Source organism: Monodelphis domestica, chromosome 8, assembly GCF_027887165.1.
Source record: "Monodelphis domestica isolate mMonDom1 chromosome 8, mMonDom1.pri, whole genome shotgun sequence".
In the NCBI taxonomy this organism is placed as follows: domain Eukaryota; kingdom Metazoa; phylum Chordata; class Mammalia; order Didelphimorphia; family Didelphidae; genus Monodelphis; species Monodelphis domestica.
Window position 1 is genome coordinate 214,712,206 of NC_077234.1, and position 9,029 is coordinate 214,721,234.

Consider the following 9,029-nt stretch of genomic DNA (forward strand, 5'->3'; position numbering starts at 1 on the left):
CACATATATTAATGTAATAAAGCCCTCTCCACTGGAAACACTCATTCATAATACAAAGCTTATGGGTTAACATGAAGATCCAAAATATTTCTAAATGTAGAAGGCACAGTTTTCATTGCTTCCTTTGGGTATCCAGACACTTTATCCTTTGCATATCTGAAACTGCTTCTTGATACACCTCAAACTCTACCACCAAGGTGGGTCTGTATTCCACCTGTGTATGCTTGGTCCCATTTCTATCCATAGATTTTCAATGCAGTGACCTCTCTAGAATTCTGTGATCTGCGATCAGCTCCATTAGGGTGACTGGCCACAATGAAAAGTCCTAACAGCAGTTAACATCTGTGAGAGTTAAAATGAATATACAATAACTCAAGTATTATATTTACAAGACTTATTAAAATAAAAACTAGAGTTAAAATGGAGATAAGTCAAGCTGAGAGAGAGAGAGAGAGAGAGAGAGAGAGAGAGAGAGAGAGAGAGAGAGAGAGAGAGAGAGAGAGAGAGGGGAGTTTCAGAAAACATAACCAATCACGTAACTACACAAACATGTGGATGCAGGGAAAGGGATGCTGGGAGATACAGAATGAATTCTGGGGAATGTAGTCCTGGGGTTCAAGATTTTCCAACTATACACATCTCAGAACTGGTGCATTTTGGCTGTACTCTGACAAAGTTGGAGCTGAAGAGATATTTTAAACTACTAACCCAAGAAAGATAGTGGTTGATAGCTTTAGCTTTCTGTTCAGCACATGATACTATATATGAGCTATTAATCATTCCATGTTCTTTCAGACAGTATAATCCATCATTTTATTATTAACAACAGATTTATTTCATTTCATGTTTTCCATCTTTTATCTCATTCTTCTCCCCTGTCTGCTTTGAAGAAATCATCTCTTTTTCAAAATAACAGTGCCAATAAATGGCATAGAATGAAGCTTGTGTGCAGGATAAATTGATTCTGTCAAGTATATTTTGTTTGAAGGGTAGAAAGAAAAAACATATGAGGTTATTCACACAAAGATTGTACTGGTAAGAGTATTCCTCTGAAGATGGATATTCCTTGGTAGTTATTATAGTCACCAATCTGGCTGTCAGGAATATGTAGAAAGCTAAAGCCCTTTCAGAAGTGCCCCTATCCTGTGACCTACTACAAGAGAATATGTTCTATTTCCCTAAAGTTTCCTTTCACCCTCTTACCCCATAGTTCCTATACAGGTCCAATTGTTTGTGATCCCATTAGAGGCACTATATTGAGAAGGAAACCATATGAAGTCTCAAGTAGCAGAGGGAAGAATGGGGACTTGTCACAAAACTTTCAGGAAAAATTAGCCTTTAGAAAAGCCCTGCTAAAGTGCTGGTAAGCAATTAGAATTTCTCCAATGTTGGAAGAATTGTTCCTGTCGGCTCTTTAAATAGTTGGCTATATAACTTAATGTCAAGATATAGGGTGTGGAATTCAAATAAGAATAGTCTCTGGAAAACTTCAAGGAAAGATTGAGATTTTTCAGTGGAAAAGTAGATTAAAGCAACAATGATTTATGGAATTTTGTGGAGTATAAGCTATGAACTCAAGCATTAATATTCCATATGTTAAGGAGAAGAGAAGGATTTGGTATGACCCTTAGTTGGAGGAGGAAGGCTAGGTATAAAAGTGGTGGAAAGTGGGCAGGGTTTGTTCCCTCCCCAGCAGGATTACACAACAGACATATTAGGGATAGATAAATGGATCAATCAATTATTTATTAAGTGCTTATCATATACCAAGCATCGTACTAAGAACTTCATTTTCAAGGAAGACCAAAGGATCATGATGAGCACTATCTTGACTGGAGCACAAATTGCATTTTAGTGAGACACAGTTGCATAAAGTCATCAGCCCTATCCTTTCTTCCTGTCATTGAAGCCCAGTAGCAAGACAAAAATCAGACTGCTGATGACCTGGGATGCAATGGATGACCCTGACCTTCAATGTCTTAACTAATCTCTAAACACTCTGCTTTGCTTGCTCAGCTCCTTCCATGGCCATTGGAACAAATTGTTCTTCCCTGCTCCTTTTGCCATAGGAAGTCTTCACGTGTTGGGATATACATCTCCTTTGATCATCAACAAGTTTAAAGTCTGTTGGCTGCCCTCAGCCAGATTTAGTTCATCTGCCAAAATAGTTTTACTGGCGTATGACTACTGCTTATGTGACAGTGTCTTGGAGTCACAGACAGGAATTGAAAGTTAGGTAGACATCAAAGGTGGATGAAAGGTCTTGTTGAATACATACACAAGCAAAAAAGAAAGGCAATCCCTACTCTTAGCACATTTATGTTTTAATGAGAGAAGACAATACAGAAAAAGTGAGATTAAAAAGCAAGTGGAGAAGAGAGAAGCAGAAGAAACTGGAGCTGAAGTGGCATAGATGTCCTCAGAATTATTCAAATGGAGGTTTCAGGCAAGAACTCACCAACGAAAGGAAGTGGCTACAGTAATGAAGTTCTCTTCAAGGTAAATGGCAGCTGGTACTAAGGTGTGAAAAATGAGGGAGTTGGGAGCAGAGTCAGGAGTAGAAGGACTCCATACTTTCTGAAGGCCTTAAGTAGCATGAGAACAGAGTAGCTGTAACATCTGACTAATGAGAATATTCCTTCTGTCATGCAGGAAATTTTTTTTATTGTTTACTCTTACCTTACCATTTTTAGGTTTTTAACCATTGACATTAGGTGGTAACAGTAGACACACTGAAATATATGGAATCAGGAAGTCTTGAGATCAAATTCAATCTCAAATACTTCTTAGCTATGTGACCCTCAGATTCTACATCTGTAAAATGGGGATTATAATAGCCTGGCAGAGTTATTTAGGGGATAAAATAATATTTAATAAAAATAATGATATGTTGCTGTGCACAAAATGATTAAATGTCCACTAAGGTTGACTTCCTTAAGGTAGTTGAAAAATGAAAAGAAAAAAAATCTGTCAGGGAAATAGATATTAAATAAATAACCCAATGAATTGGCTTGAGTCAGTCAACTGGTATTTCAGGCATCATTTTAATAAAACCTAAATGAATTCTATCAGACTTAATATGAAGGCTTCCCATCTCTGCATCTCCCAGCTGTTGCTTAGTAACCCAATAGAAACACACTGTCTTTTTTGTGACACTGTTGGCAGGGTAACTGATTCAACTTATTTTTTCTAGGAGTGGTGATGTAGCCAACTAATGATTCTGCACACATTATGTTGTTCAGTCATTTCAGTTATATCTGACTCTATGTGACCCCATTTGGAGTTTTCTTGTCAAAGATATTGGAGTGGTTTGCTATTTCCTTCTCTACCTCATTTTACACATGAAGAAACAGAGGCAGTCAAGATTAAATAACTTGCCTAGAGTCACACACAACTAACAAACATCTGGTGAGGCCAGATTTGAACTCAGGAAAATGAATCTTTCTGACTCCAGGCTGGGCACTCTATCCACTGTGCCACCTAGTCACTATGACCATTATCTTTATTTTCCAAATGAGAAATTCAATGGAATTTAATTCAGTAAGCATATATTAAGCACTTCCTATCTGTGAGTCATTGTACTATATTCTTGAGATTCAAAGACAGAAATGAAAAAAGTCTCTGCCCTCTAACCCTTTAATGGGCGAATACAACACATAGAAGAGAGCTAAAAAAGCAGGTGAAAGGAGCCACCTACAAGATATACAGAGAAATGAATACAAAATATTTGCAAGGCAAAACCAAAGTAAATTTCCAGAGGTGGTGAATGTACTTACTGTGAATGTTAAGAAAGTCATCCTAAAGGAGGGTGGAACCTGGAATGAGCCATCAAATGAGTTAGGGATTTGAAGAGATTGAGGTCAATAGGAAGCACATTATTGTTATAATGGAGAAATGATCTTGAAGGCACCTTCCATCTCAAAAGTCAATGAAACGTGAACTAATGCACACATAGTTCAATAGTTTTACCCATTTAATGCCCTAAACCCACAAGGCTGACTCAATATATTGCTTCTAACTATTAATTATCCCTTCCTTTTAACATTCTCATTCTCCTTGACCTCTGCAGTATTTGACATTGACGATCACCATTTTCTAACAGATACTCTGTCTTCCCCCATCTCCTAGGGCAAACAATACATTTTCCTGGTTGTCCTATTAATTATTTAATTTCTTCTTTTCATTTCCTTTACTGGCTCATTATTTTTTTCCTCCTGTCTTAAGACAAGTGACAAAAGTTTTCTCTTTGGCTTTCTCTCCCATTAGCATACTCAAAAGTTCCTTAAGTTTCTTTCTTTTTTTTTTAAACCCTTACCTTCTGTCTTGGAGCCAATACTGTGTATTGGCTTCAATGGCTCCAAGGCAGAAGAGTGGTAAGGGCTAGGCAATGGGGGTCAAGTGACTTGCCCAGGGTCACCCAGCTGGGAAGTGTCTGAGACCAGATTTGAACCTAGGACCTCCCATCTATAGGCCTGGCTCTCAATCCACTGAGCTACCCAGCTGCCCCCTAAAAGTTCCTTTAGTTTCAATGATTAGCTCTTCTCCCACAACTCTCAAATCTTTCTATCATGCTCTGAGGTTCTAGATGCATATCCACAAGCCACTTGTGGGACATCCTATATATTCTACAATACACCAAATTCGACTTTCCCCAAACCAATCTTATTATCTTTCCCTGAAAATCTTGTACAAACTATAATAGTCCCCATTCATGCCTGAGACTTATTGTAGCATTAATTCCTACAATGATAGGGGACATTGGGTATTGTGCTTTGAGTAGTTCCTCTGTAATCAACAATTCAAATAGCTACAGATATGCTAGAAATTTTATTTTTTTAAATCAATTTATTATCTTCATTATTAGAGTGACATAAATTATTATGGTATCATTACATCTGAAGACTTGTTTCTTCCTTTACTGTTTTGGGAAGAAATATTGCTCATATCTTCTACCATCCTCATTTGGAAAACCTCACAAATGAGTTTGATTCTGCCTCAGAAGATCTTCATGGTCATCTTCTATCTTAAGTTCATTATGACCAATGTAAGGTACAATGATCAAGAGTCTTATGAAATGATCCTTTTTGTTGTCTCTTGGTACAAGATGAAATTAATTTTCTATTTCTATACTCATATTTCTGAAGAGAACCTTTGAACCATTTTACCATTGGCTAATATTTCTGTTTTTTCTTTAACTTAACTTACATTGTAAAATTATCAGTACTGATATGGTTCAAGATTTCTTATCATCTATTTAATTTTTTGCCATATTTGCCATTGAATTAAGTATCTAATTTTTAGAGTAAAGATAATGAAATAGATAATGTTTTCTTTAATATGGTGAGGCTTTATGAGTATAGAGATCTCCTGGATACAGAAACTCCTTCTGACAAGGCAGGTGAACATGTTCTTTGCAAATTATATTTCTGGACAGTTTACTAGAATATATAGAGAGGAAAAGTTACTTGTGAAGGATCATCTAGTGAGCATGCATGAGAGGTAAGACTTCAATAAAGGTCTTTGTAGCTTTGAGGCTAGTACATTATGCAATGCTGCATTTCATATTTTTAAAATACTAGCCTTAAAATGAACAATTGCATATGGTATACAATTTATAATTTTAGGACCTTTTATCCTATTTTCTACCACTCCATTATCCTTACCAAATTAGAAGGGGAGGCTATACTAAGTGCTTAATATAGTGGTAGGTGTCATGGTGGAAAGAGTGCTAGACCTGGAGTCAAGAAGACTCATATTCTTGAGTTCAAAACTTGCCTCAAATACTTTCTAGCCATGTGACCTTTGGTCAGTCACTTAACCCTGTTTGCCTCAGTTCTTCATTTGTAAAATGAACTGGAGAAGGAAATGGCAAGCCACAATGTATATTTGCCAAGAAATTCTCAAATGGAATCATGAAGAGATGAACACAACTGAAGTGACTGAACAACAACAAATGCTGCTGAATGAATGATTATTCATTAATTTATTCACTTGTTATAAAATCCTTAGGTGCTGTTGATTTTCTTATTTAATGAGTTGCTATAAATTAAAAATTAATTACAATCATCATTCATCTACTGGTGATGAGGTTCTATCCTTCCTGGAACCCAGGTGATATTTAATAAATATTTATTTTTTTGTACCATACTCTTTGTATTGTACTCTTTGTACCATAGGCATTGACAGTTAATGAAAACATATTATATATTTTTCCATTTTAGAACTTCTAAAACTTGTGTTCAGTATCATATCCTTTAAGGAACTAGGATTTCCATGATAAGGGATCAGAGGAGGACTTTTAGTGGAGAATAATTTGTCATAAAATGGGTATTTGGAAGTTTGGGTCATTTCATGAAAGCTTTTGTGCTAATTTCCTATTAATTCTTTAAATATCTATAATCACCCTGATTTAGATATCAAAAGTAAAAGTTGGACATGGAAATGCTTTATAAAAAGTAAATATATCTTAAAATCTTATTTTAAATACTCTCAAAAATTTAAAGTTCCCAAATATCTCAGTAATAGGAACCATGGATAACAGATTGAACAAATATCTCATATTCCTTATCTAGCTAAAATCCCAGACTTGACAATTTATGATTTTTTTCATTGGGATATTGTGAGGGAGGTTTTTCAGTTACATGTAATAAATATTGAGGACTCAAAATTGCTGTCTTATTACATATTCAATCTTTAGTGTAAAAAGATGAAAAATTTAAATATATATGAATACAAATCAAGGTGTTTCAAATAGTAGGTAACATTCAGCAATGTATAAATTACATTTCTGTTTGGCCCCTGTGCTACTCTGTATATTACTTTCTACTTCATCATGCATGCTCCTTCCTCACACTCCCCACCAATAGAGCTTGTTTGATAGACAGCCACTAAATCTTTGTTGCCAAGTCAATATTGATACAAGACTCAATCTGGCACTGCCTTTGAGAAGAGGAATGCCTAAGTACAAGCACCAAGAAAGAGCATATTCATTTTCAGTGAAAAGAGGAAGCACTGTGAACAGCTTATGCAATGTTCCCCCCTAGAAATGAAAATTGCATTGATTTATTCCATCTTTACTTATCACAAGTGAATTGAGAAAAAATTCAAAACATATTGGTCAAATAAAACTGAATAATTAGTATTTTTTACATTAGTTTTTATTTGGTCAATTTCAAACATTATTCCTTGGTTACAAAAATCATTTTCTATTCTTCCCCCCACCCCTCCCATAACCAACACGCAATTCCACTGGGTATTACATATGTCCTTGATCAGAACCCATTTCCTTGTTGTTGATGTTAGTACTAGGATGTTCATTTAGAGTCTACATCCCCAACAATATCCCCTCGACCCATGTAATCAAGCTATTGTTTTTCTTTGGTGTTTTTACTCCCACAGTGTTTCCTCTGGATGTGGATAGTTTTCTTTCTCATAGATCCCTCCAGGTTATTCAGGATCATTGCATTGACACTAATGGAGAAGTCCATTACATTCGATTGTCCCACAGTGCATCATTGCACATTGTACATCATTGTACAGTCTCTGTGTACAATGTTCTCCTGGTTCTGCTCCTCTAGCTCTGCATCACTTCCTGGAGGTCGTCCCAGTCTCCATGGAATTCCTCCACTTTATTATTCCTTTTTGCACAATAGTATTCCATCACCAACACATACCACAATTTGTTCAGGCATTCCCCAATTGAAGGGCATCCTCTCATTTTCCAATTTTTGGCCACCACAAAGAGCACAGCTATGAATATTCTTGTACATGTCTTTTTCCTTATTATCTCTTTGGGGTACAAACCCAGAAGTACTATGGCTGGATCAAAGGGCAGACAGTCTTTTATCGCCCTTTGGGCATAGTTCCAGATTGCCCTCCAGAATGGTTGGATCAATTCACAACTCCATCAGCAATGAATTAATGTCCCAACTTTGCCATATCCCCTTCAGCATTCATTACTTTCCTTTGCTGTCATGTTAGTCAATCTGCTAGGTGTGAGGTAATACCTCAGAGTTGTTTTGATTTGCATCTCTCTGATTATGAGGGATTTAGAACACTTTTTCATGTGCTTATTAATGGTTTTGATTTCTTAGTCTGAGAATTGCCTATTCATGATCTTTGTCCATTTATCAATTGGAGAATGGCTTGATTTTTTGTACAATTGATTTAGCTCTTTGTAAATTTGAGTAATTAGACCTTTGTCAGAGGTTTTTGTTATGAAGATTGTTTCCCAGTTTTTTATTTCCCTTATGATTTTGGTTACATTGGTTTTGCTTGTACAAAACCTTTTTAATTTGATGTAGTCAAAACTATTTATTTTACATTTTGTTACTCTTTCTAAGTCTTGTTTGGTTTTAAAATCATTCCCTTCCCGAAGGTCTGACATGTATACTATTCTGTGTTCACATAATTTACTTCTAGTTCCCTTCTTTATATTCAAGTCATTCACCCATTCTGAGTTTGTAGGGTGTGTAGAGTGTGAGGTGTTGATCCAAGCCTAATCACTCCCACACTGTCTTCCAATTTTCCCAGCAGTTTTTATCAAATAGTGGATTTTTGTCCCAAAAGCTGGGATCTTTGGGCTTGTCATAGACTGTCTTGCTGAGGTCACTTATACCCCAAGTCTATTCCACTGATCCTCCTTTCTGTCTCTTAGTCAGTACCATATTGTTTTGATGACCACTGCATTATAGTATAGTTTCGGATCTGGTACTGCAAGGCCACCTTCCTTCACCTTTTTTTTTTTCATTATTTCCCTGGATATCCTTGATCTTTTGTTCTTCCAAATGAACTTTGTTATGGTTTTTTATAATTCAGTAAAAAAGTTTTTTGGAAGTTCGATGGGTATAGCACTAAATAAATAGATAAGTTTGGGTGAGATGGTCATTTTTATTATGTTAGCTCATCCTACCCATGAGTAGTTAATGTTTTTCCAATTGCTCAGATCTAGTTTTAGTTAGTATTTCTTTTTGAAAAATAAAAAAAGGTATGATTGAACACTCAGTGACAATTAATTATGAATATTCAAC